Here is a 25,643-nt window from a genome sequence, read left to right as displayed (position 1 = left end):
GGTTTTGGAAGCTGCTTGCTGGATAAAATCAGTACGGATCTCCAGGAGGTGTGAATTTTGCAGCAGCGTTGGTCCATCCTGGCCTTGGCATGTCCTGTAGGGACAGATCTCAAACGGCCCCAGAACTTCCAAGGAGCATGTGACAGTCCCTGAGGACACCTGAGAGAGGTGCCATACGGCTCCGGCAGAGCGCTGGTGATGTGGGTCCTGCCCATGCACTTTGCCAGCCATGCCTTGCCCTTGTGCCTGCTCCCTAAGGTTGGGCAGACCCTGCAGTGCCTGGGAAATGCAAGGGGAACTAGAGCAGTGGAGCAGGGTGTGATGTCTAAACGCATTATGATCCCTTCTGCTTCTGGCCTCGGTTGTCTCCCAGCCCTGCAAACCAGTCTCTAGCCTCAGCCTCCAGACTAGGTTGTCATCACAACTTCTCTCTCTGCAGCATCTTGGGATTTCCTCACCCTCTGCATCATGGATGCAGGCACCCATGTTCCTCTGAGACAGCCTGTTCTCAAGGCAGGTGCTGGGACTGCATCTCTACCCTCTGCTATGGGTGTCTGGTGATGTCCCCTTACTCCTCGTCACCTGCAGTACTGTGGCTTGCCATTGTGCGTCTGGAACGTACCCCATTTCAGAGGACCTCACTGCCTGCACTGCCAGACACAGCAAGGCGGGCTGCCAGCAGGTGCCCAGGCAGGGGAAAGAGAAAAGGATCTGCTTTTGCTGCTCTTGAAGCTGCTGGAATGTGGGGGAAGAAGACACAGCCACTCTGTCCTCCCCAAACCAAGTGATTCAATGTGTCCTCTCTGCTGAGTGTCAAAAGAATCCCATTGGGGGGTGACTGAGCACTCATCCTGGGGAAGGGATCGGCTCCAGGGAGCTGCACTGCATCTGGCGGTGTGGGCCCACATCTCCATGGGAGCAGCTGCTTTATGGACAGAAAGCTGCATTGCCATAAAATACCAGCGTGGAGCACAGAGAAAGCATCTCCCTGGGACGGTGCCCTGCCTGAGCTTGAATGGGGTTGTAGCTTCATCCTGTAGCTTCAAATCCCACCCTGTCCCAATTCCTCTGGGAGTATCCTGCAGTTGCCCTGAGTCTGGCTGGCCAGACCTGGGGTAACATGTCTGTGCACCCGTAAGTCCGGCACCCAGCGAGTGTTTAATCTGCTCTGCAGGAACAAAGCACTTTTAGGGGAAAAGGACTCTGCAGGAAAGTATCTGTGCACACAGCCAATGTGTCACGAAGAGCACTGCACAGGCTACGCACAGAATGGCAGGTCTGTTGCAGTGGTCTTCCCTGTGCACAGCTCAGACACTCGGCACTCTGTGCTGGGGGAACATCCACCCCGCGTTCCCCAGAGCTGGCATCCCCAGGAGAAGGGGCACACAGGCGGGAGCATCATCCACTGCTGCCAGTGCAGTAAGTCCAGTGCTACTGAGAGAGTTTGCTGGGTGCTTTGGCTGAGGGTCCCACCACAGGGAACTTTAGAAGAAACTTGAGCGTGTGGGGGAGATAGGTAGAGCTTTTTTGGACATAGCTTCACTAGCATGGGCTGAGCACCTATGGTGACCCCCCCCCCCGTCCTGCCCACTAGCAGTAGTGACAGCTTTGAATGGCTCTCTAATATATGTATCGCTCTGTGTATCTGTTCTGTACTAGTGCAAGGGTATATTCGCAAAACCCTGGTGACATGTTCCAGCCTGAGGGGCTGCTGGGACAGGAGATGGGAGGGTGCACAGCAGGGCTGGGAGTTCAAAGCCCTCCGGGCTGGAACAGAGCAGCCAGAAGCATGGTCACCCTCTCCGTGCTCCGCTCTCGGGACTGGTGCATTGCTCAGGACAGCAGAGAGGGATGGCTCCAGCCAGGGGACGGCTGTGGTGCAGTAGCAGCAGCTGTGCCTGGCTGCAGGGGTGGTCTGAACATGTGCTGGTAGCACTTAGCTAGCAAGGGCTAGGAGCTCAGTTGCTGCACTCTTGCCCCTGCCTTCAGCCAGTGTTAGCCCCAAAAGTCCCCTAGAGATGTCCACGCAGGACAGGGGAGTTTTGCTAATCTTTGACAGAAAAGCATGCTCCTAGCTCCAGAGCTGGTGCTGAGCACAAGCAGCAGCAATGCTGTAAGCCCGTGCTGGGATCTGGCAGGGATCTTACACTGACTGAAAAATTATTGTGAAGTCTTTGCCTGGATCCCTCCTGACCGCCCCAGCAGACTGGCCTACTTTGAGGCTGTGTCCCCCTTCCACAACCTCCCCTTTGCTGTGCCTTCTCCCCCTTCCTCTGCTGCTCACAGGTACCACCTGCACCCTCCTGCTGACCTCCAGCAGCCACATCACCTCCTGTGCTTCCACAGATACCATGGGACCCATGGGGACAGTGCCTGTGGTTCCCATGCACCGTGCGCCTTGCTCAGCCACCCCTCCCCATGGTACCCTGCTCCCCTCAGGGCCACCATCCTCTCCACAGCACCACCTCCTGCGCACCCTCACCCCCCATATTCTCCTGCATCCCCAAAGCACAGTCTCCTGCAGCACTGCTCGCCCCTCCCAAAATCCCCGCACCCCCACAGCACCCCTGTGTCCCCACAGCAATGCCCCAAGGCACCACGCCACCCTGCAGCCCTACCCCTGTGCATCCCCACAGCGTCACGCCCTCGGCACCTCCGTGGCCAGTCCTGCCGCCCTGCATCCCCATGATCATTCCCCATGGCACCATGCCACCTGCATCGCCCTAGCCGTGCCCCGCATGCAGTTGCATCCCCCCCACGCACCTCCCTAAATTCCCTTAGCGACTCGCTGCATCCCCATAGCACCCCTGCCACCTCGTCCCCACTGACACGCCGTGGCACCACTCCTCCTTGCATCCTCCATCTCCCCTGTATCCCCAAGGTCCTCCTATCACACCATGCCAAAACGTCCTCCCTATCCCCCTGCCTCCCCCCACCACCCGCGGTACCACACCCCTCCGTATCCCCACGGCCCTCCGTGGTACCTCACCCCCCTGCCTCCCCACGCACCCCCCCCCCCCGCCGTGGTACCACATCCCCTGCATCCCCCCCCCCCATCCTCACGGCCCTCCATGGTGCCACATCGCCCCGCACGCCCACGCCCTCCCGCATCCCCCGCAGCTCCGCATCGCGCCCCGGCCCCCTCCTCGCCGCACCCGCAGGCCCCTCCCCGGAGCCTCCCCACGCCCCGGCCCCGGCCCCCCCGCTCTCCGCAGCCCAATCAGGGAGGGCTGAACGAATTCAAACCCCGGCCCCGCAAGCGCCCGCGGCGCCTCTGGTCTGCGGGAGGAGCCGGGGCCGGGGCCGGGACCAGGACCGGGGCCGGGGCCGGGGCGCTGCTGCCCCGAGCCGGGGAGGCTGCGCCGTTGAGCGGCCGGAGCGGGGCTGGTCCGGATGGGCTCTGGGAAACGCCGGGCGGCCGCGGCCCCATCCTGCCGCCCGGAGCTCAGGTGAGCCGGGGGGGAGCCGCCGCCGCCGCCGCGGGCGCTGGGGGGGTCCCGGAAAGTTTGATCGCGGCATCGCCGGGGGGGGCGGGGGGGGGGGGAGCGGGCACGGGGCGGCGGCGGAGCGGGGTCGCCGGTGCCCGGCCCGGCTGCGCAGGGCTCCGCCCGGCAGCGGCTCCGCAGGGGCGGCGCGGCGCGGCGGGGATCGCGCTCGGTGCCCGCACCCCGCCGGGCTGTGCGGGCGCGATCCGGCCTCTCCGCCGAGCCCGAGCGCCGCTGCCCGCTGCGGGCTGAGCCGCCGCCGCCTGCCTCGCCCGGCGGCACCGCCCGCCCCCGGGGCGCCCTGCAGAGGGGGGACCCGAGGAGGTGGGGAGGGGGGTCTCGGGGGTGCCAGCGCTCCCCGGGGGCTGTGACGGCTCTGGAAGAAAAATCGGAGCTCGGAAGAAACATCGCTGCTAAATCGGAAAACCAGGATGGGCATTTTGGGGAGGAAGAAATGAAAACAGGGAATTTCTGCAGCTGCTGAAGAACTGAGGGTTTTAGAGTTCTGACAGGGGGAAGCGACAGGGGTCTGTGAAAGAGCCCCTTGTACCGAAGGGCCTTAGAAAATGCCTGCCCTCCGTGTCTGGAAAGCCTGCATGAATTTGAGAAACTTTTGAATTAAATTGGGTTGGTTTCTCCCTCTGGAGCTGTGGGTTTGTGTGGGAGCAGGGGAGAACTGCACAGAGCCGTAGAGCAAAGGAACAAGCCAAACAGCAAAGCCATCCCCACGAAGGAGCTGCTGAAGTTTAAACCTCAGCCCCCATGGGAAGAGTCAGAGCTGTGGGAACTCTCCAGCGGAAAGTGTCGGTGAGCCCTGCTTATGGCAGGTGGAATTCGGCTCTCCCAACTCCTGGGAAGACTGGACTTGCCACAGGCAATTTTTGGTGCAGAGTCTCATGTCAAATGGGGGGGGGGGGGTAAAAGCTGCTGTAAGCAATGGCAAGGGTGGATCTCTGATAGCTGCAGGCTTCCCAGCACTTGACTCCCAGCCTCAACTTTCTACCATTCCTGGAGAAGTGCTGCATACTCCCAGCTGTTATTATTTCCAGTAAGTCTGCCCAAAAGCTTTTACCTCCTTAGGATGGCAGAGCAGACCTGTTTGCAGTATTTGGGAAAGAATGGCTTTAGTTCTGCCTGCTTGACAGGTCTCCTCCCTGTGCATTGCAAGCGCCTTGTGAACCCAAACACGGGCTGTGATGCTGTAACAAGGTGCCCAAGGCCTAGCAGCTGATCACTTTGCCCAGTTCAATATCTGTCAGTTTGGGGCACAAATCTTGAACTGCGCTGAACCAGAACCAGAACTGAGCATTGCACCCAGCAGGAACTTGTCCCAGAAACATCCAGTTTGGGGCTAGGTGGGCAAGACACTGCAGGATGAAAAAGCAGCCTGGTAGTGGTCCTTGCTGTTAATATCACTGAGATCCTGCTGATCCTGCATCTGGGAGGTGGCATGGTTGCAAACATCATCTCGCTTTACTTCATGACTGGTTCTGGCAGTGCTGTGGTGAGGTTAGTACACGGGACTGGAAACAGTGGCTGGGTGGTGAGGAAGATGTGTGCAGCCCTGGCTGCCACCAGGTTGTCCTGGTAGATGGATTAGATGGAAGTAGGTTCCGTTGTGTTATACCTCTGGTCTTGCCTTCAGCAGCTCAGTCTTGGCTTGTTCCTAGCTGGCAGGAAAAATGCAAGCTGCTGGGCAGGGCTGTGCTCTTCCCTGAGCCCTAGCCCTGCGGGACATGTGCTCAGGACTGCTCCCCATGACTCTGGTTCAGGGATGGGAAGGGAGAGCCAGGGCTGACTTGGCTATCTGTAAGCACATTTTTTTTGATAAACCAGCCAACCTGCAGGTCTGCCTGCAAGCAGTGTGGTACTGCTCTGGCGATGTTCAACCCCTGCCTTGCCGCCTGCCTGCTAACCAGCTCTCCAGTCCTGGTCAGCCTGGCAGTGGCTGGTGCTGTGCTCATCAGCCTGTCGTTCACCTGTTGAAGGTGGCCTTGACAGGGCAGTGCAGGCAAGTCTCACTGCCTTCCTCGCTGGGGTTCTGCCAGAGGAAGATGTTTGTTTTTCCAGTGCTTGACCAGCTCTGCTGTGCTGTTTGCAGAACTTCTGGGAAAGTCTTCCCAGTCCTTGGACAGGATGGAGTGGGTTGCACACCAGAGATCAGGGCTTCCTTGGTGGGCATGGGGAGGAGAGGGCTGGAATAACAGCAGGCTGTGGGCAGATGCTGGAAAGCCAGAGGGGCATAGCAGCAGGCCTATGCTATTGGCTTTGTGGCTGAAGCCACATGGAAGCTGAAATGGGTGACAGAAATGGGTGGCATCCTTTGTCTCATGGCTTTGAACTACTTCATGTTGCCAGCTGTCAGTAAATCCTGAGTCGATGTTTTTTCGGAACAGCTGCTCCTAGGAAGAAAATGTTGTTGGGCTGTCAGGCACCCAGGAGCTGCTCTGATTTTACTGCAAATATTCCTGCAAAGTAAAATTGATGGATCTGTAATCTAATATTCTGAAGGGAAACTTAATGGCCATTAGGTTGTTTCCTTCCAGCTTTGAGTGCAAAGCTGCTTCATTTAACTAAAGCGTTAAAGGCATGAAGACAAATGAAGAGGGCTGTCAGATGGGTGGCAGGGGCCTGGCTGCTCTGGGGGCATGGGGCCAGGAGACAGAACCACTTGGCCCAAGGACTGTTCAGCACAGGCATCCAGAGAGCAGTCTGGGGAGGCTATCGAGCGGCCTGTGGCAGGAGAACGTGTGTAAGGAGCTGCTGCCTGCCAGGAAGGAGCTGTGGTAACCTGACCTGTCACTTGGGTCTGAAATGGCTGAGCCTCCAGGGATCCACATCCCTGATCTCCCCTGGCCAGGCTGTCCCCAGGTCTCCTGGTGCTGTGCTGGGATCTCTTCCTATCCACAGTGCCCTGCTCATGGCTCTCAAGCCTGCGGGCTCTTTTCGGGACAAAGGTCAGTCTCAGACCTGCTGCCCACCTTTGCCCTGAGGTCCTTTTGATTGCACTGTGGAGAGAAGCAGACCAAATCCTTGGGCAGGTCTCAGGGTCTGTGTGTGCCAAGAAAGCAATGAACACCTGGGGCTGGCACAACCCTTCTCTGTCTTCGCCTGTCCCACCCCAACTGACTGGTCATCTCCTTCCAGCCTGTGCTGTGGCTCCTAGAGCTGCTGTCTGGTGTTCTTCCCTGCTCGGCTGGTTGCCATTTAACTGACATTGAAGCAGAGAGCTTTGCTGAGCTTCAGGCATGTTTGTTGTCCGCTTTGATCCTTTGCTGCATGTTGACATCGGGCCAATTCTTCTTTGCGCTTCCCCTACTAAAGCTGAAACATGCTCCTTCCCCATGGATTTGCTGCTTTTCCCACAGCCCTGTAATCCGGGCTCTCTGCCTCCCCTCCTCTCTGTGCTGCACCTTGCATTCAGGAGCAGACTAGCAGCAGGGTGAGGGCTAGGTCCAGACTTGGCTCTTTTCTGCCTGCTCAGCCCCATCTGCTAAAGCACCTGGACCCTTGTCAGCAGTCACCGTATCTCTAGGATCCAGAGATTCTGGAGCTGCCAGCCTCCCTCTCCATGTCTGTCTTGCAGCCACGCTGCTTGCCCCATAGTCAGGTTCTTCAGTGAGATTCTGGAGCAGCCTCCAGTCAGAGCGGTTGTTGGGGAGGCGCAGGCTGGTTTATGCCTGAAGCGTGCAGTTTCCAGGAGGGATTACAAGGCTTGGTAGCAGGTGGCTAGGGACCCCTTCCAGGTCCATATTCCTAATCCCATACCTGAGAGTGACTTGCTCCATGGGCAGGGCTGTGGGTGTCCTAGCACCTGCCCCTCACCATGGACCTTGCCTCTGTGGCAGTTCATGCGTCCTGACCAACACCTGGCAGGACTAGCCTTTGATCAGGGCTAGGGTTCCTGGATATGGGCTTGCAGGCTGTGCTCATCTCCTGGGGGACAAGCAGGCTCTGGCTCTGGCTGCATCACATTGTTGTCAGCTTTTCTTGCCATAATGTGCTCCATGATGTGTGGCTCCATGTGGTCAGAGCCCTTTGCCTGGAGGAACTTTTCCTCTGTGGTGTGTGGGGGAACGGGGTAGGACAGCAAGGATCTGGACACATGAAGAGTCAGAGCTGGCAGTCCTGGGCTGGCTGTGTTAGTCTTGTGGTGCCTTCTGAACTTTGGTTCTGGACACCATGCATGGGGACACTGGTTGGCAGGTTGCTGGTGAGGGGACACACGCCTCCATTAGGTTGACCACATTGTCCATCCCAGCTCACAAAGAGACCACCATGGGAAGGTAGAGACTGTGGGTGCTGATGGGAGTTGGGGTTGCAATATGACCAAACCCAGGGATCAAATATCACAAGTCTAGAAATCCTGAGATGGGCTTAAAAATCTTTTTGTGCACAGAAGCAGTCCAAGCAGGGCCTGCTGCGTGAGGCTGCTGGGATCACACTTTTCTCCCCAAGCGTGAAATCTTCCCTTTCGCTATGAGAGCTGATACTCCTACTACCTGGAGACAGTACTGCTCCTAAAGCACCAGCTTTTACAGTTCATGGGAGCTGTCAGAAGCAGCAGGTTGACTGTTGTCTGTGCCAGAAGCACGGGCCAAGGGAGCCCACACCTTCTGCTTTACCGTCCTGCAGTTGCCATAAAGGGCTAAGCCTTGCCTCAGCCTGTCTCTGCAGTTGTTCTGGTTTTTTCGTGGTGCAAGAGTTGGCGGGGTGGGGGGCGGGAGGTTGGGGATCCACATGACTCCTGGTATGTCTGAGTCTGAGGCAGTCCTCCTCTGCTTAACGTAAGATCCTCCCAAACTGATCCGAGTTCAGCAGTGGACTGAGAGTGAGAGCCACGCTCCACCGCACGGCGTGGGGAGGTATGTAGGAGCCTGGTGCTGGGCATCTTTGCAGGGCCAGGCTCTCCTCCAAGCAGCTACTTTTTGCTGTGTATCCCCTTTCCATGTCCCACGCAAAAGCATCACATATCTTCCCCAGGTGTGTCCTTTCCACCTGGCAGATGTCACTGCTTCCTCAGGAAGGGAGCGGTGAAGCCACAGAAGTGAGCACAGCTCTCTGGCGACCCATGGAGACATCGGACTTAATGCTGTAAGAGATCTCGTGATGACTTATTTCACTCACCTGTAGAACCTGTGGGACCTGCCTGCCTGATTTTCTTCCCAAGAGGTGGTGATATCAGCTTTGGTTTGTAAACTCAGGCTAACTGCCTCTGTTTCATCTCTGAGCCTCTGGGCCTCTGCAAAGAGCAGTTACTTCGCAAGCTGTTTCTCTAAGCAAGGAGACTGGAGGTGTTTCTCGCCATAGGTTATATGCCTCACAGTCCTCATCTCCGTGGTGCCTGACTGCCTCCACAAGAGGCATCATCCCTGCCCCCCTGTCACTGAGGGTGGGTGGCTGGATGGAGCTGTTTCTCATGGCAATGACCGCCTGTCCCCATCACAGCAGCTCTCCTACCCCAGCTGCCTGCTCCAGGCAGCAACAGCAAACCAGACCTGCCACTGCAGCCAGCACAGTGAGCTGGCAAGGTGGCTCTGAAAGCATCTCTACGTGCCGATGCTCTGAGCATATCAATTCTTCAGTGCATTAAATAAAATAAAGAAATAAATCCAAGGGGATAATAAACCAGAAAGTGATAGGCCAAGAACAGCAGTAATAAATGGATAAACACTCAGCCTTCGGGGAGAAGTGGAGACGTTCATTGTTCTTCAGTGCGCATATGAGCAGAGGCAGGCAAGGCACACAGACAGATGTGCATGCCCATGAAGACATGCAGAAGTGTTTGTGGCAGTGCGTACATGCGTGGTCGCACACAGCTCAGCAGTATGTGCAGAGGCAGTGAGCCACTCCTCACTGTCCAAAGCTTTGCTGTGCCGCTGAGCTCCTGCATGGACCACGCCAGGGGCTGCAGGATGAAGGCTCTGACCACAGGGTATGGGATCTTGGGGTGATGCTGGCTCTAGCAGCGCTCATGGTGTTAAGGTGAAAACTGGGAAGTCCACGGCACTCTTCACTGTCTTTCAGATCTTGCTGTATCTCTCCTTTTCCTGCAGTCTCATTCATACGTCACAGGTCTGGTTCGTGCTGCTCTCTGCTTGTATGTGGGGGTGAATACAGAACCACACTTGTTGCTGCAGACTCTCAATCTCAGCACTGCCTAGGGTCTGCAAATACCCAGCAATGCCTTGTTTCTAGCCCCTGCCAACATAAATAGGCTTAGCCAGCTGTGCCCATGGAGCTGGTGGGCAGCTGGGAGGGACGGGGGGGGGCTTGCACACTTTGGGCAGGGCAAGAGCCTAGAGATTGCTGGTGTTTTGTACAAATTCTGGAAGTGGCAGAGTTGTTGGCACAGTTGGCCCTCAGCCGAGGAAGGCTGTTGCCTAAGTTACTGGGAGTCGTGCTTGCTGAATGTGTGATGGTTTTGTAAGGGGGTGTGTGAAACAATTCCGCCCCAGCAAGGAGCAGGGACTGTGGGAAGGTACTTAGACAAGAGTAAAGGGTGCTAGCTTCAGGATGGGATAAATCTTCCAGCAAATTGTGCCAGATCTTGCAGTGTCACTGGGTTCGCAAGGCTGCATGGGGCTGCCCCAAAGAGCTAGTCCTTTGCTGTGATATGCTGCTTTTTACTGTTTGTGTTGGAGCGGTGTTTAGAGTCCCAGCAACAGTGCAAGGTTCCACTGGGGAAGATGGAGGATGCAGGCAGAGATGAGGCAGCCCGCTCATCTCCTGTCTGCCCTGTCCTCATGACCTCCTTCGTTTCTCCTGGCCCATTCCCACAACATGCTCTCTCCTGGCATTGGTGACTCCTTCTGCATTGCCTGTGCCCTTGCTCCTGCTGCTTGTGTGCAGTGAACTCCAGCCTTGCTTGCCCCAGAGACCTGTTGTAGCTCAGCCAGTCTGAGCATCCTCAGTGCAGGGGGCTCTCCACAGCGCTCAATCCCTGATTGCGAGGGGCAGCTTCCTGGAGACAGCCCCATAGAGCTGCACCACATGGGAAATACTTCTCGACTCGGAAGATACTGGTAAATGCAGAGATGAATTCATGGGACCCTTTGCTGGCGCAGACAGTCTGCATTGCAGATTTGGGAGAGCTTGTCTTTAATTGTATTATTAGGCTTGCGTACTAATGAAGGGATTAAGGTCCAGGAGGGTGAGCAATGCAGGGTAACTTTTCCTTTCCTGTTTCAAGGTCTTCCCTTTTATTGCATTCTCCTTCTCCCCCCATTTTTCCCTCCCTCCGCCTGGAGCAGCCTCCAACTTGCTTCCCTCGTGCTGGAATCGAGCAACGCTGATCCACATGCAGGATATGTACTGCTTGCCTCAGACCTCCTTCCCACAGCAACCAGCCAAGCCGTCCTCCCCTTGCCCATTGGCAGAGGGCCACCGGGCCTCTCTGCTTGAACATGGGCACCATGTCACTGAAGTCGATGTACCTGCGGCAGGGAAGAAGCAGAGCACGACCTTGCAGTGGCTGTGCAGTGGGCAAGGGCAAGCATGAGAGAAAGTGTTTACCTGGCCTCCCTACAGAGCACCTCTCCTCCAGCAGAAGTGAAGAGGTTCTCTATATATGCTCCTAGCAGGTCTAGGGGGTGGGGAGTGACTCAGTCACAAGGCTGCCCTTAGCAGGGGGTAAAAGAATAGCTGAATCTCTGGAAATTAGTGAACTCTTCCTGGTCTGAAGGCAATCTTTCAGTGCCTCTAGATCACAAGGGTTCATCTGCACTAAAATACTTGCCAACAGCAAATGAATATAACAGGCAGCACCAAACATCAGGGCTATCTTTTGTACTCCTGAATACAGGGAGGGATCGGGCAGCCTTGCCCTGTGCTGAACACCAGAGCTGGCTCTAGTCAGTGGATTACAAAATATTCCTTCGCGAGCCCTAGAGAGTCATCAGCCCAGGAGTGCTTGGCCAAGCATCCTTGCAGGCCTGTGTCTTCATGGTTGCCTCTGGCTCTGTTCCTCTTGCATGCTCTCCATCAGCCCCCTTCCAGCACAGCCCTGGAGCAGGCACTGGAGCTGCTTGTTAGACACAGGAGGTTCGACCATCCCAGAGCAGCCACCTCAATCCACCGGTAACTCCCAGTTCTTGAGTCTACATGGCTAGTTTGCTGCTTGTTGAAATCTAGTTTGGGATGGAGGAGTGCCTCAGATGCTGGGAACTGTGATGGAAACGAGTTTTGATTTGCACCTTCCCTGAGGAGAGCAGAAATAGGAAACCCTGGCTTCCTGCGGCTTTGTGTTTCCTGGTGTTGATGTTAGATAACATCAGTCTGAGTAAGTAGCAACTGCTCCAGTCATGGGAACAGCATCGATTTACACGAGCTGGAGACCTGGCCCTGGAATCGATCTGCATTTTTATCAGCCTATTTCAGCTGACGGGAGATGTTTTGACACTGCTGCACAAGAGCTCTGTTCTGGGACTGCTATTGTTGCCTGCTTGAGCTCCTCAGCTCCTCTGCAGGGTCCTGCAAAGTCATGCATTAGCCTGCAAAGATTTGGAGGAATGTTCTTCCAGTTAAGAGCCTCCCAGGGGGCTGAAGTTTGACTGGGCAGCCCTTGCCCCCAAAATTCACAGATCTGTTAACTGTTGTGGTGCTTTGTGGGAGAGGCCAGGGCAGGTGCCTTAGGCAGACTGATTCCAGCAAGGTTGTCTGTAACTTCAGTTTTCCCCTCTCTGTCTCCCGCTTCCTCCCTCTGGGGAGAGATAAATCCTGGAGCATTCAACTTACAAAGGCAGGGTGTTTGCTATTCTTCCTTTGATCACACTTGATGAGAGCAATTAGCCCAGTCTGGCATTTGAAAACTTCATTTTTCCTTCAGATTTATTACTGTATGGGGAGACTGGGTTTGAAAGTAGTGTCAGTCCCCTGGCAAAGGAAGCTCTCATCTTTTTGGATGCTATTCCCTCGATTTGCCTCTCTCTAGGTATAGCCTGGCTATGCAATTTGCCCCCCTGTGCCCCCTCCAGACCTGCCCTTTCCTGGCTATGCCTTTCAACTCCTCTTGTCCTCTCTGGGTTTAGCAGGAGCTGGGTTGAAAACAGAACTGTCCCTGTTGGAATAACTGGTCAGGTCTGTGAGCCAGCATTAGTCCTTGACTTCTCATTTGGACAGCAGGAACTTTGTGAATTTAATACCAGGAGTCCTGGGTTCAATCGTGCATCTCTGCTCTGTCTCCAGGGGAAAGTGGTGGCATTTCATAGAAAGTTACAGGTTGGGAGGGACCTCTGAAGTCTCTAATCCAACCTCCTGATCAGAGCAGGGATGGCTTCAAAGTGGGATCAGGTTGCTCAGCACCTTGCCCAGTCGAGATTCCTCATTTCTCTGGACCCTGTCTCAGAGCTGTACTATTCTCTTGATGAAGAATTTTCCCTTTCTGCAACTTGTGTCTGTTGCCTCGTGTCACTGCACACTTTTGAGAAAAGCCTGTTCTCTGTCTTTCCAGAGTGGTAAACTGTTAGTAGCTTTTTCTAGGCTGAACAAATCCAGTTTCCTTTTCCTCTCTTCTCATATCTCGTGTTCTCTAGACCGTAGTTGTCTCGCTGGCCCCCCCACTGAACTCTTTTCAGTTTGTCAACTTCTCTTTACTGGATGCAAGGGGGGGGGGGGAGGGTCTGACCCCCATGTAAAATGGGCAGGGGTATAAGCCAGGATGGCAGGTGAAGTCTGGTGTTGACAGAAGAGCAAGTATCACATCCTGGACATGAGTATCTTCTAGCTGGAAACCAGTCCATCAAACCATCAGGTTTTGGAACAGCCTTGGGGAAAAGAGGCTGAGATGTGTTTGACAGAGCATGATGTGTTTCTGGAAGGATTTGTACAACCTTTGATTGCATCAGGCCAGACTGTCTGGCTCTTGGGTCCCTTCCAGTCCCAGGTTCCTTGTCACTGAGCACAGGAGTTACAGAAACTCCCCAGGAGCTGGCTCTGTCACAGCCCTTGTTTTGCTGTTGCCTCGAATAAGGTGTGAGAAGGCACAGTCCTTGCTAGGAAAGGCAGTTTGTGCAATTCCTCCCTGTTTCCTCACCTGCGTGGGCGTTAAGCCACTGTCCTGCCTACTGGTGGGCGGGAAGTCGGCAGCAGCAAAAGGCGATGGTTTCATATGTTGCCAGCGCTGAATCAGATATGTGGAGTAGCTTGGGGCAAAGCATGGGCTACCTTGCCAGCCTGGCTTAAATAATTCAAGTCCTCAGGCAGATGTTTGCCAATGTGGAGACACGCATCTATGGACAGGGCTGAGGGTACTACTCGAGCAAAAATGCATTAATTTAAGTCTGCCTCTGTATGTGGTTAATATTATCCATTTTCCTCTGAAATTGGAGCTGCTGACGACCACATTGCCTGGCAGGCACTCAGGTTTGGTGAGGATGCTACTATATAAGCAGGAGACTTGTCTAGAAATGATTCAATTTCAGCCCCAGGACAGACTCTGCCAGGCTCCAGTTCCCCCTCCGACTGACCTGAATACAAATCATCTCTCCTCCTGCACAGGGCAGCACAATCCAGCCCAGCCTGGCTGTATCCCAGGCAGAGCAGAGCCAGCCTTCCTTCCACCAGGCAGGCTCTGCATAGGCTCGTATGGGATGGGAGGCTTTTCTTGGCTGTCTCACACTGGTGTAGACCCCAGCAATATGCTCTGCATCTAATTTGGGAAGTCATGTTGAAGGGTGGGAGCAGGAAGGTCTAGCAGAGCTTCTGCTGGCTGCCTGTGGTTCCCCAGCCCAAGACGTATCCCTCTGTGAGCTCTCCGCAAAGCCACACATGTTCTCAACACGGCTCCCACCTCACTGGAGGAAGCAGCAACACTTGAGAGAGTTAGGAAGGACAAGGAGGGCTGAAAGAACGAGCTGAGTTAGATCAGCAAAGGAGGGGAGTGAGCTCTTCCCGACACACAAAAGCATTATAAAGTGATCAATTGTTCTTTGCATCTGCTGGGACAGCATGAGAAGTGATCAGTTTAGCTTGGAGATAATGAGATTTAGGTTAGGTATGAGTGAGATACAGACCAGCAAAAAAGGAGTTCTGGCAAAATGCCCTTCATCTGTGTTTTAACAAAGCAACTGACTGGTCTGAGCATCCTTGGACTTATTTCAGTCCTGGGGCCAGATGGTTTCCAGAGGTCCCTACGCTTCCACGAGTCCAGAACATTCCTCATTTAAAACCTTCCTGAAAATTGCCTCTCCATTTCAGATAGCTCTAGGGTAGCTTGTGTAATTGATGGTGCTAGCTGCACACATGATGCTGTCCAGATCCACACAGGTGCAAGACAACAAGGAAGCTGAGCTCAGTGTAACCCTGTTGGAGGGCAGGCTGTGGGGCAGGTAATCTAGTACGTGCACGTTTACAGGCAGGCTGTGTGGTTCTTCTGGAAGAATTGGCTCCACCATCCACAGAAATACCCAGGCACCGTCATGCGCACCATTCCACATGCACAGTGCCGGGTAGGGCAGCAATCCAGTCCAAGAGGTGATTTAAAATCTCCTAATAGCACCCATGTTTTTCTTTCAAACGGTATATTTGCCCAGTCACTAAATAATTCATAGGAATGCCTGGTAATTAAATGTTAAAGACCTGATTTGCTTTGCATTGTTTGTACTTATATTACTATTTAAATACAAGAAATTACCAAGTCATTTAATTGCTAATTAAACATAATACAATTACATGCCATCTTATAAGAATTAGTCAGCATTTCTGTGTATTGTTTGCATAATGCATAAACAGTCATACCCTCTTTCAGCAGTTATTTTGCAAACTTTTGTCCCTATATTTGTGCTGATGGAAGGCATGTTCCCCACCGTCATTTAATGGCCATTAAAAACATAAGGAAAATGCTAATTCCAGAAAAATTAAGCAGCACAGGGTACCTATGGAGAGTCTCTGTGGCGAGTGCCTGGCTTTGTTCCCCATGTTCCTCCTTGCATTTCCGTGCGGAAGGTGCCCTGAGTGCCAGCCTTTGCTGCACCCGCACTTACATGCTGCATAGGTCTTGGACTGTGTGTAGTGCACAGCACCAGGGCAGGGCTTGCTGTGTCCAGGAGAGAAAGTGGTACACAGCACCCAAGAAGATGTTTCCAAGTCGGGAGTAACAAAGAGGGCAGAAGGTCATTTCCCTCCCCGTTAGATCTGGATTTGATGGGAAAGATCCCTCAGGAGGCAGTGAGACACGATGGGAGATTTTACATTGTGCAGAGGCATCAGAAGGTGAATTAGATGTAACAACCCAGGGGCTGGAGGGTCCAGTCTTCCGAAAGACTCTCAGAAAGAAAAGATCCAGGACGGCTGGATCAGATGAGAGATCTGAATGCAGACCAGTGGTGCTTGGGTCTGGGCTGTCCAAGGGGTAAAGGAGAAGTCTGTGCAGGCGTAGTCAGTGTGTGTGTGTGTGTGTGTGTGTGTGTGTGTGTGTGTGTGTATGCGTGTGTGTACATTGGGGGCGGGGGGTGGAGTGTGCACATGACTTTGAGGGAGGATCTGGGTATTTGGAAAAGGGAATATATGTGTGTGTGTGGAAAAGGGAATGTATGCAAATCCCAAGAAATAACAATTGTTTTTTTCGGCTCTTCTGAGGGGAATTTAAGGGATATTCACAGGTCTTGCTTCTCTTGACTTGTCATTAAATATTCCTAAGGAGTCACACGTTCCTAGTCACGCATCCTTACTCAGTGTCAGTTCAATACACAGCCTCTTCAAATGATTCACTCATAGCTTTCAAGACTGGGAGGGAGACAGGCCACATTCACAAGGCCAAAGCAAGGCTGGGACTCTGCAGGGCAAACCTGCTGTGTCCCCTCTCTGAGGTCTGTGATTCACATATGTTCCCACTCTGTGGGAAAAGGTGGCCTTTGCTCCCTTTGAGACGCGAGCGTAGACTTTTTCAAGCAAGTGGTAGCCTTTGGGGCGATGACCTCCAGCCCAACGCCTTACTACTCCATAGGCAGCCGTTTATCATGTTCCCAGGACCGGGTGTGTCATGTGCAACCGTTGCCAGCCTGGTGATGGGCCATGAGGTGACGTGGTACCAGCATGTCCATCTGCTCTGTGCCCCACTCAGAATCACCCGGCTGACCTCAAACAACCCAGGACTTCCATGGTGAAGGTGAGTTCACCCTGGACTCCAGAACAAGCCTGTCCGGTGGCCCCAGCTGAGACTGGCACTGATGTGATGGGGTTTGCTCATGCCTGTTGCAAGCAACAGTCCCAGTTCCAAAGAACTTGCGGTGCAGTTAGATGTGTGGCAAGGCAGACTCAAAGGAGCATGGCAGGAGATTGGGTGTCTGCAGCCGAGCTCTCTGTCCAGGCTGCCTTTCTTGTTAGTGTAACTGGTGGAAGCTGGCATTTTGGTCGCTATTTTCCATGGGAAAATGTTCATATTGAGAAAAAATGCTGTTTTCATTTCTAAATGAAAACAGTCAGTTTCAAATGTTAATTAAGATGACAGGGGTCTGCTTTAGACATTTTATTGAAATGCTTAGTGCTGAAATGAAATGTTTTGTTCCTGTTAACAATGGGAGTGTTTCATTCAGGGAATCTACATGTGGAAATGTTTATCTACCATCAGGCTGAAACATATTTCAGATCCCAGGACAGCAGCCCTATCCCCAGATGTACTCTTGCCCTGTCCTTACATCCCCTCCCAGATTCAGAGAGTGGTTTACAGTGGAGAATATGGGTACCTGTAGCTCAAAAAGGGGCCTGGAAGGGGCTTTGAGCTGGCTGAGGTTCCAGTTTAGCAAAGGAATCAAATAATTACTAATATTAGCCTGCCAGCTTCTGTTTGGCTGTGTCATTTCCTTACATTAAGTGATAATCAGAGCTCTGAGATAATGACTGTCTTTTAAGTGCTGTGTGCAAGCAGTTTTTGCATAAGACAGTTTGCTTTCCGCCCTCTTGGACTCTCAGCAGCAAGGAAGTGCCTGTGAATTCTGAAAAGGGCAGGAAAGTTGGTCCTCATCACAATGATGTTGTGCATTGTCCCACAGCAGTGGCGTTTCTGGAGGCTTTCACTGGTTGTCAGAGTTCTTGGAGACTGTGTTGAAAGTGATAACCAGGTTAGTCTTACGGACTGCTGCCCCTTGGAACTAAGTTGCTGGGGAGTCGGGTCTCCTTTAAGAGATAAAATCACTCATATGTTGGTGTTTCTGCAATGAAGTCCTCATCATTTACAAACTGCGTGCACAGTCCTGGTTCTGAACACAGGAATGTTTTTGATGTTCTGAGGGCACAGCAGCCCCAGTACCGCCCCATGAAGAACACCACTTGCAATCATCTGCCCCTTCAACTTTAAACAATTGACCTTGAGTTTGACAGTCCATGTAATTTTCACCCACCTCACAGTCCACTGTCCAGCCTACATTGCCTCAGTTTGTCTACCAGGACATTACGGGAGACTGTCAAAGATGAATCCTTCCTGCCTGCATTTCACCAAGACCTAGCCCAGTTGGTGAAGTCACCCAGGCTTTTGCAAGATAACCTGAGGTGTTTTAGACACAAGGTGTTAATTCTGCACATTGTTCTACCAAGCAAAGGTGTAACTAGACCCAATGGCTGAAAAATGAAGCTAGATAAGCTCAGGCTAAGCACAGGTGCAGTTTTTAAGGATATTAATCAGTAACCAAAGGTCATAGTCAGTTCTCCATCAAGAATAAAACACATCTTTCTATTCTTAAATATCTACTACAAAGAGGAATTACCTCAGGGCAGGTTAAGCACTTCAACTTCATGACATTCACTTGAAAATAAGGATATAAAAAAACCAATCTACTGAGTGCTTGTGTGTGGACTGTTTGAGCTTTGTGTCATATTTCTAGCTGCAGTGTTAGAGCTGATGCTGTCTTTTGAAGAAAGACATCATTCTATAACTCCAGAGGCAGAGGCTCATTGTGAGACTTCCAGCACCACAAGAAGTATGAGGAAATGTTGAGAACTGGCAGGTACTTCTTGACTGAAAGACCTGAAAAATCAGGAAACAGCATGGATGGGATTCTGGGCAGGTTCCAGAGAGCCCTGGCTTCTGCCTTTCTGAGAATAGCTTCCTCTTTTGGTGGGTTTCCTCTTCTCTTGCCAGACTGACATGGTCTGAGCAGAACCTAGCTCTGCTCCTGTCTTGGGATGCATTCATCTGCTAAGTTCACTGAATCTGGCCTCACCTCCCCCTTGTCCTTATAGCCTCCCCTGCTCAAAAAGGGCCACCTGAGGGAACATCTTATTGCTGCTGTGGGGGAGCCAGTCTCCCCATAGTCCCTTGGTTATGCACTGTTCTTGCTCTTGTGTTCAAGGCGCTCCTTTGAGATGGAACTATCTCTCCCTCTCCTCCCAAGAGCTACCACTACTGTAGGTCAGCTGGGGTTGTAACCCGAAGGGCTGAGCCCTGCACTGTAAGCCCATGTCTTAGAAGGTCTGCCAAGGGAATTGCTTTAGAGAGCTTCTGGGAGCACAGCAAGCAAAGTTCAGCTCTCTCCGTGGTGAGAATATCGCATCAGTTCCTCACCTGCAGTGTAGCGGCAGAGACCTTCCCTGACAGCATACTCATTAGGGGGTTTAATTATTGAGATATTCATTCTAATTGTGTCCCCTGGTTCCCGTTCTACTGAGGTTACATCTGCTTCTCATTTTCTGCATGCTGGCTACTGGCCAAGCCACTTCGCTGCCCATATGGCGCATGCATAGCAGCAACTCGCCCATGGGGCCAGGGAGCAGGATATTCGTTGCCCTCCTTCACCTGCCACATGGGAAGAGAGCTGAAAACCCGGAGGGGGTGGAGGGTGGGGCAGGGTTTGTGGGAGCCAGCACTGGGCCAGCAGTTTGCTGCTGTGTTTGCAGTCCTGCTGCTCTGGCATCCTTAGTCAGGGCTGGTGTGTCTCGTACTGACCCACCCCGCACTTACATGTGCAGCTACATGGTCCCAGCAGAGGTGCAGCCATCGTAGAATACAATTCTGCTGTAGTACCAGCAGACCCTTGGGAGACACATGACTTTTTCCGGACAAGGTGATTTTCCTAGTGCTTCGTATATCCAGCCCTGGAACAGAACCAGGGTGGTTTCTTTTCCCCTGTGAACATCTACATTTGCAGTTTCACTGCTACAACACTGTCAGCTAAGTTGTCAGCATCTGTTTTATGCTCCCGAATGCCTTAGGTTTGCTGACAAGTGTTTGGAGTGCAGATTGGTCTGAAACATTGGAACTGGATAGTGGGGAATTAGCTCAAGGTAGGAACATCCAAATGCGCTGCCTGCTGCAGATGCTCTAAATGGGTCTACAGGGCTAGTGGGGTGGGGAAAAGCAAGGGGGGGGGCAGTGTGCCTTGAGTCGTGGTTTGGCTGTTCAGAATTTAGACTCATGCTATGAAACCTGTTACAGATTAGCCTTTTGCCTTCTGAAAACTGCAGTTCATAAGGCCCCATGTCGCTCATTTTGGTCTCACCAGGGAGTTTCTCACCCCTCTTTCTGGAAGTCTGTGGGATGCTGAAGGGTCCCTGTTATGCCAGTGAGGTTATGACAAGCCCTGCTAGGGTTTCCTCTTTTCACAGTGGGAGATGTGGCAGCAAGGGCCTTGTGAAGCTGGCCTTTTCCTCTGAGCTGTTGCTGGTCTTTACATTAAACAGCACTTTATGCTTTTTGCTCTTTATCCTCTAGTGTTTTATTAGAGAGCAGTCATGTTCCTCTCTGCTGCTGTTTCACTAGGCTGAACAAGTTGAGCTCTTCTGGTTTCCTATCATAAAACTTCCTGTCCCACTGATGACCCTCACAACCCTTCTCCCTTGCACCCAAGCCTGTTTGAAAACAGGTTTTGGATCTGCACAAACTTTTACAGATAAGGGCTCATAAGGCTTGCACTGACTCTTCCATCTTCCATCCCAGTGTTCACACCCTAGCCCAACACAAACTCCCAGTCACTTCCCTGCTCCTTGGGACAGCTCTTTGTGCTGCTTTTACTGGTGCTGAGCATTTTCTCTGGTGCCTGAGTAGAAACAGGGAGGCCAATCCCACTGGCATGAATGAATTTGGCTGCAAGGCATCGTCTTCTGCATTTTGAAGAAGACAGTTCAAGGTGGTGGTGGAGAGCATGTTCTCATGCAGGGCTGTGACAGTGAGGGACAGGGGACAGGGAGCCCCAGGACTTCGGTCACAAAGAGCCCAGATTCCTGTATGTCTAGACTGCAATTGCACACCTACAGCATGAGACTAGGCTTACTGAGCTGTGAGCAGAGAGGCTCCAGCAGAGACCTCCAGGGAGCAAACTTCACCCTTCAACTGGCTCAGATTCTGGCCGTTGGAGTCACAAGCTGGGTGCTGTGTGTCTGCCCAGAAGCTTCTATTTACTCAGCAGCTACACTCTGGCTCAACAGGGAGGAAAGAAGAGAAGTTAATTTATTACTGCAAATGACTTTGAAGTAATTAATTGATCTTGTCAAATGCGAGGGATAATTCCACAGCTACATAATCCCAGCAGAAAGACACATCTTGCCTCCTGACAAGGCTTCTTTGATAGAGCTATTTCACTTACACATGCTGAAGTCAGGAAGGGGACATTTTATTTAATGATTCACACTAATTAACGCAGGGCAAGCATGCTCCCTCTCTGGTCTGCAACACAGTGGTAACCAAGCCTTTCATGCGAGCCCCATTTCCTCAGGGCTTGTCTGCTTGCAGGGGTGACACTGAGAGATGTTTTGTGAGAGCTGCTTAAAAACAGGCCTGTTTTTTGCTGGATGTCAGAGCTCAGCATCCCTGATCCAACGGTTGAGCCAAGCTCTGGGTGTTTGTCTCACGGCCTGGGTGGTCTTCCAGCAGGATTGTCTCTGCTGGCTGCAGAGAGCTCCTAGTATGATGGTCCTGACAGTTATCGGGTCCCAAGGGCCTGTGACAATTCTCACAGTAAATAACTCCCTGGCACAGAGTGTGGCTGAGGCGAACAAAGGGCCCACCTTGGTGATGTGTTTTCCCACAACAAAAGCAAAAGGGAGTGGAGGGAAGGAAGAAGAAGAAAACAACTTGTTGCAAGAGAGGCAGGGACTGAACCACTATACCATGGACTTTAGCAAGTCCAGGCCTTATATGATGTGGTTTATGCAACAGCAAGGCTCTTGCAGACCTCTCGTTCCCTGCATCCCCTCAGGGCGTGGTGACCATGGCCTATAGGGCCAATAGTGGTCATGGAACAGGGAAAAGCATATCTCCAGTCCTTCTTGGCATCGGGTTTGCCATCATTTCGCAAATGGCAGTGAAATTTCTGACCAAGAGTTCACATTCCACCTGCCCCACCAATATCTTGTTTGTGGGTACAAGGTCCTGATCTCATAGCCACAAGTGCTGGGGGAACTCCCTTGTCCTCCGCGCGTGTGTGTGTTGCAGGGAGCAGGACATCTCTAGGTTGACAAAGTATGTGCCCTTGATTTGGGGTAAAAAGACCAGGTCTCTCCTCATTCCCCTGGCTCTTGTAGAGCTGGTGCTGCCCAGTTGTTTTCATTTTAAAATCACATTTTGATTGCTTGCCACTTTGCACAGGTCTACCTGTTTACCAGATCTTGCTGTGGGTCTATCACAGGGTGAATATTTTGGAAGGAAAATTTTGACTTAAATGAAATGGGAGGAAACATAATTCTTTCCTTCTTGTAGCAAACAAAACCTCTGTGTCTTAAAATAGAACTTGAAACACAGTGATGATGATTGCCTTTTAATCGGCCCACATTTGTTTATGGTAAGAAAATATCAATTCATACATCTGATGAGATGAGGCTGAAACCAGCAACAAAGTCCTCCAAAAACTTGTTTTCTGTCCTCATGCTCTTTGCTGGGGCAGGCACTCGTTCATTGGTGCTGAGTCCTTGCACCCAGGCAGTCAGCCTCAACCAAAGTATCTGCAGTTCTTTGTGGCTTCTTGTGCAAATGTCAGTTTGTCTTTCAGCTCAGCTTTCATGCCTGTCTGGGGGAATCAGAATCCCTTTAGTCTCCTGTGGGTCTGGGACAGTGATTCATTAATACTCCTGGAGTTTGAGTCCAGCATAGCAATGGCAAGGAGTTGCACAGTGTTGTATTCCAAGCAGGTTTGGATGGAGCATGGGAGGGCCAAACACTAAATAAGGAAGATAAGGAGAGGCCTTGAACAGCTGCCCAGGCATGGCAAGAAATAGTGATTGTGCCATTAATTGCTGTATCATAATGCAATTGCAGAAGGGGGCCTAATTGAAGTGGCTGAGGCAACCTTCTGTCTGGCAAATCTTGGCTTTCAAGTGCTTGGTCTTGCAACATCAATAACACTCCTTAGCTGTGGATCTGGGGTCTTAATCCAGCAGTTGCCAAGGACCTGTCCACATTGTGGCATTGCTGCTCAGTGCAAAGGAGAGCAAAGTCACTTCTCTGCCTCACTAGGGGTGCCACCATCCTCTGGGAGCTGCAGGAAAGGCTCCTTTGGCTTTGACTGTGCTGAGTCTAATGGATCTTTTTGCCAAAGGAGGGTCTGCTTCAGAAGGCAACAAAGTAAGTCCTGGCAGAGCATCACGCACTGGAAGGTGGAGGTGTCTGGGAACAAAGAGGTTCTGGGGCAGCAGAATGCTCAGTATCATCTATACGCCCTCTCTGTAGTGGTTAAGGGAGCTCTTGGTAGCTGCTGGGGCCTGAAGGCTGCACAGGGAGGGTTTTTAATACTTGCAGATATCAAAGAACAGGTCAACTGTAAAGCACCATTCATGTTATCCATAATAGCTTTGCAAAGCTGAACTCGGCTAACAGCAAAGAGTAATGAGGTGTAATTCTCTGCTTCATCAGGTGACATTATGAAGGAGTCAGCTGCTCCCAAGTGCTCTGGATTAGCCATGGAAAGTACACTCTCTTCCCTCTTTGTCACCCAAGCATGTTGAGAAAAGTGGCCTCAGCCCTCAGCAGGAAGGTTCAGGTCAGTGTTAAACACTTTCCAGGAAAGATGATGGGCATGTGCCATGAGCCCGGCTAGTATTAGAGGGTAAAGAAGAAGTGCAGTGCATTTGATCTGGCTCAGTTCTTACTGCTTCGCTCCTTGGCATCCCACAACAGTTCAGCCCATCGCCCTCCCACCAATAAGAGATTAGAAACTTTCCTAAGTCCTCCAGCCCTTCTGAAGCAGCAGCTGCACTCACTGTAATACAATCTCACAATAAGTCAGAAGTTAATTTTCATAAAGTTAATTGCCATTGGCGGACAAATTAAAATCTTTAATTGGTGAAAACTGCATGAATAAAGAATGATTTTCACTGAGCCATGGATGTCTGTGTTTGCTTGAACTAAAGCATCCAAATGTGCATTTGCAGTCACTGCCTTCAAAGGCAAAAACATTTCATGCCACAGGGTTTTACCCAGTGCAACCACTGCAGTATTTTACAATATCACTGTGTCAGCACTAAAAAAAAGTGCTTAGATCCCTTTTTGAGATTTATTGCATTTCATAGGTGAATAGATTTTTGATTAGAGAAACACTCCACTTTTTCTTTCAAAAGGGCTTTGCCGAGTAGCGAGATAATGCAAAGGCTGAACTTCATTTAGTTATTAAGCCCTTTAAGTCCTGCACACCCCACCACAGTGGTTCTCTCTGTTGACCACAGCACAGATGCACCACACACAGCTCCGCTCCTGGCCTTGAGATGTGAGAGGTGGGCACTGCAGAGAGGAAAGCCCACGCTTGCCGGTCCTTCCTTCTTCCAGGCCCCTGCAGCTGCTGGTGCTGCCTCTGCGGCTCTTCCCTGCCTTCTCCCCTGGACCAGTCCTCACTTCCTCCAGGCCTGGAGACTGGGCTGTCTGAATCCGTCTGGCCCTGTCTGGGAATAAGCATGGGATGAACGGTCTGTGCCTTGGATCTAAACGCTGTTATTTAAATGCCCGGTTGCCAGGGTGACAGGCGCTCCTGAAACAAATCAAACAGCAAGCCGAGCAGGTGCAATTCATCTACCTACCAATAGATATGTGCAGCACAAACCACCTAGTTCCGCATCGCTGCAGGGTCCCTTGTCCCTAGAGAGACAGAATCATGCCTAGGGCTCAAGTTCCCTGTCTGTTTCAGATACCTGTGCTGGATGCAGTGATGTGTTCCTTATGGCTACCCTCTGCTCTCCCTTGACTATAAAGGGATGCTTGGTGACTTACCCAGAGTCATTGACCTCAGGGGATCACCACATGGGGTTACCAAAGCCATGCCCTGACCATCCTTCTGGCAGTTCCCTGAGGGAGACAGGTTTGCTCTCCCCACACTGACCCCAGAGCTGGGACATGCATCGACATGTACAAGGTCTGCTGGTCTGACCAGGAACCCTTGCTCTGATGGTCTGCAAGGTGCCACCAGGCAGAACAATAAAAGTTGCTGCCACTGTTGCAGTAAGGAGTGACCCTCGTGCCTGGTGTGGTTTTGTGCTGCCCTGGGAAGATTCCAAAGCAAAACAGGTGCAATAGTGAGGCTCTTCACTCAGCCTGGGCTCTGCTGCTGCCCACAGATGCTCTATCCCCTGTGCTGTTGGGAAGATGGAGACTGGGACTGTAGCACACCCGCCCACCACTCTTCCTGCTCTTGGCAGCTGCACTCACTGCAAAGACACCAGTCAGTGTCTCAGATGCAGCCTGCTCTGCTGGAGACAGTCCCAGCAAGGGAAATCCTGCCTGACCCATAATGTGGCTCATGGAGAGCCCTTGGCTGAAGTAATTGTGTTTGCACAAACAATCCTCATCAGTTTAAAGGAGATGAAATCAGCAGGAGCTTATTGAAATGCAGCCACAGTCTCCACCATGGAGCAGCTGTCGGGTCTGGCCCAGGGGAGGAGCGGCAGTAGCTAGGCTCAGTGCTGCCACATGCCCCGGGGCAGTGAATGGTCCGTCCTGGGCTGGTGCAGCATTGCTGGCTGTGGCCTGGCTTTCCATGGCAGCTCTTTGCACTGCACACAGACAGCTTCTGAGCGAGAACAGCTGAAAGAGGTGTTGAGTGTTTCTCTCCACAGTTTGGGGTCAGAAATGGTAGCAAAGGCTCCATTAAGCATCCTCACAGAAAGCACCCAAATTGCCCCCTCTGTCAGGGCATTTGGAGAGGGATTGCTTTGCTGTCCTTTGTGTTCATAGCCCTGCAACCTGAAGCAAAGGGAGACGGGGAAAGACACAATCACTCAGGGAGAGACAGTGCAGTGAGCAAATGAGCC

General features: G+C 52.2%; 1 protein-coding gene across 1 annotated transcript in view; it reads left to right on the top strand.

The window, feature by feature from the left end:
* Positions 1 to 3,258: 3,258 nt before the first annotated feature.
* CTXN1 (cortexin 1) overlaps positions 3,259 to 25,643 on the top strand; it is a 36,334-nt gene continuing 13,949 nt past the window's right edge. Inside the window, exon 1 of the mRNA XM_067312747.1 lies at positions 3,259 to 3,449. The gene's annotated coding sequence lies outside the window, so the exon portion shown is untranslated. The remainder of the gene's footprint in view (positions 3,450 to 25,643) is intronic.

Source organism: Apteryx mantelli, chromosome 30, assembly GCF_036417845.1.
Source record: "Apteryx mantelli isolate bAptMan1 chromosome 30, bAptMan1.hap1, whole genome shotgun sequence".
In the NCBI taxonomy this organism is placed as follows: Eukaryota; Metazoa; Chordata; class Aves; order Apterygiformes; family Apterygidae; genus Apteryx; species Apteryx mantelli.
The sequence above is the reverse complement of the archived record's forward strand: the minus strand, read 5'-3'. Positions and strand labels throughout refer to the sequence as shown.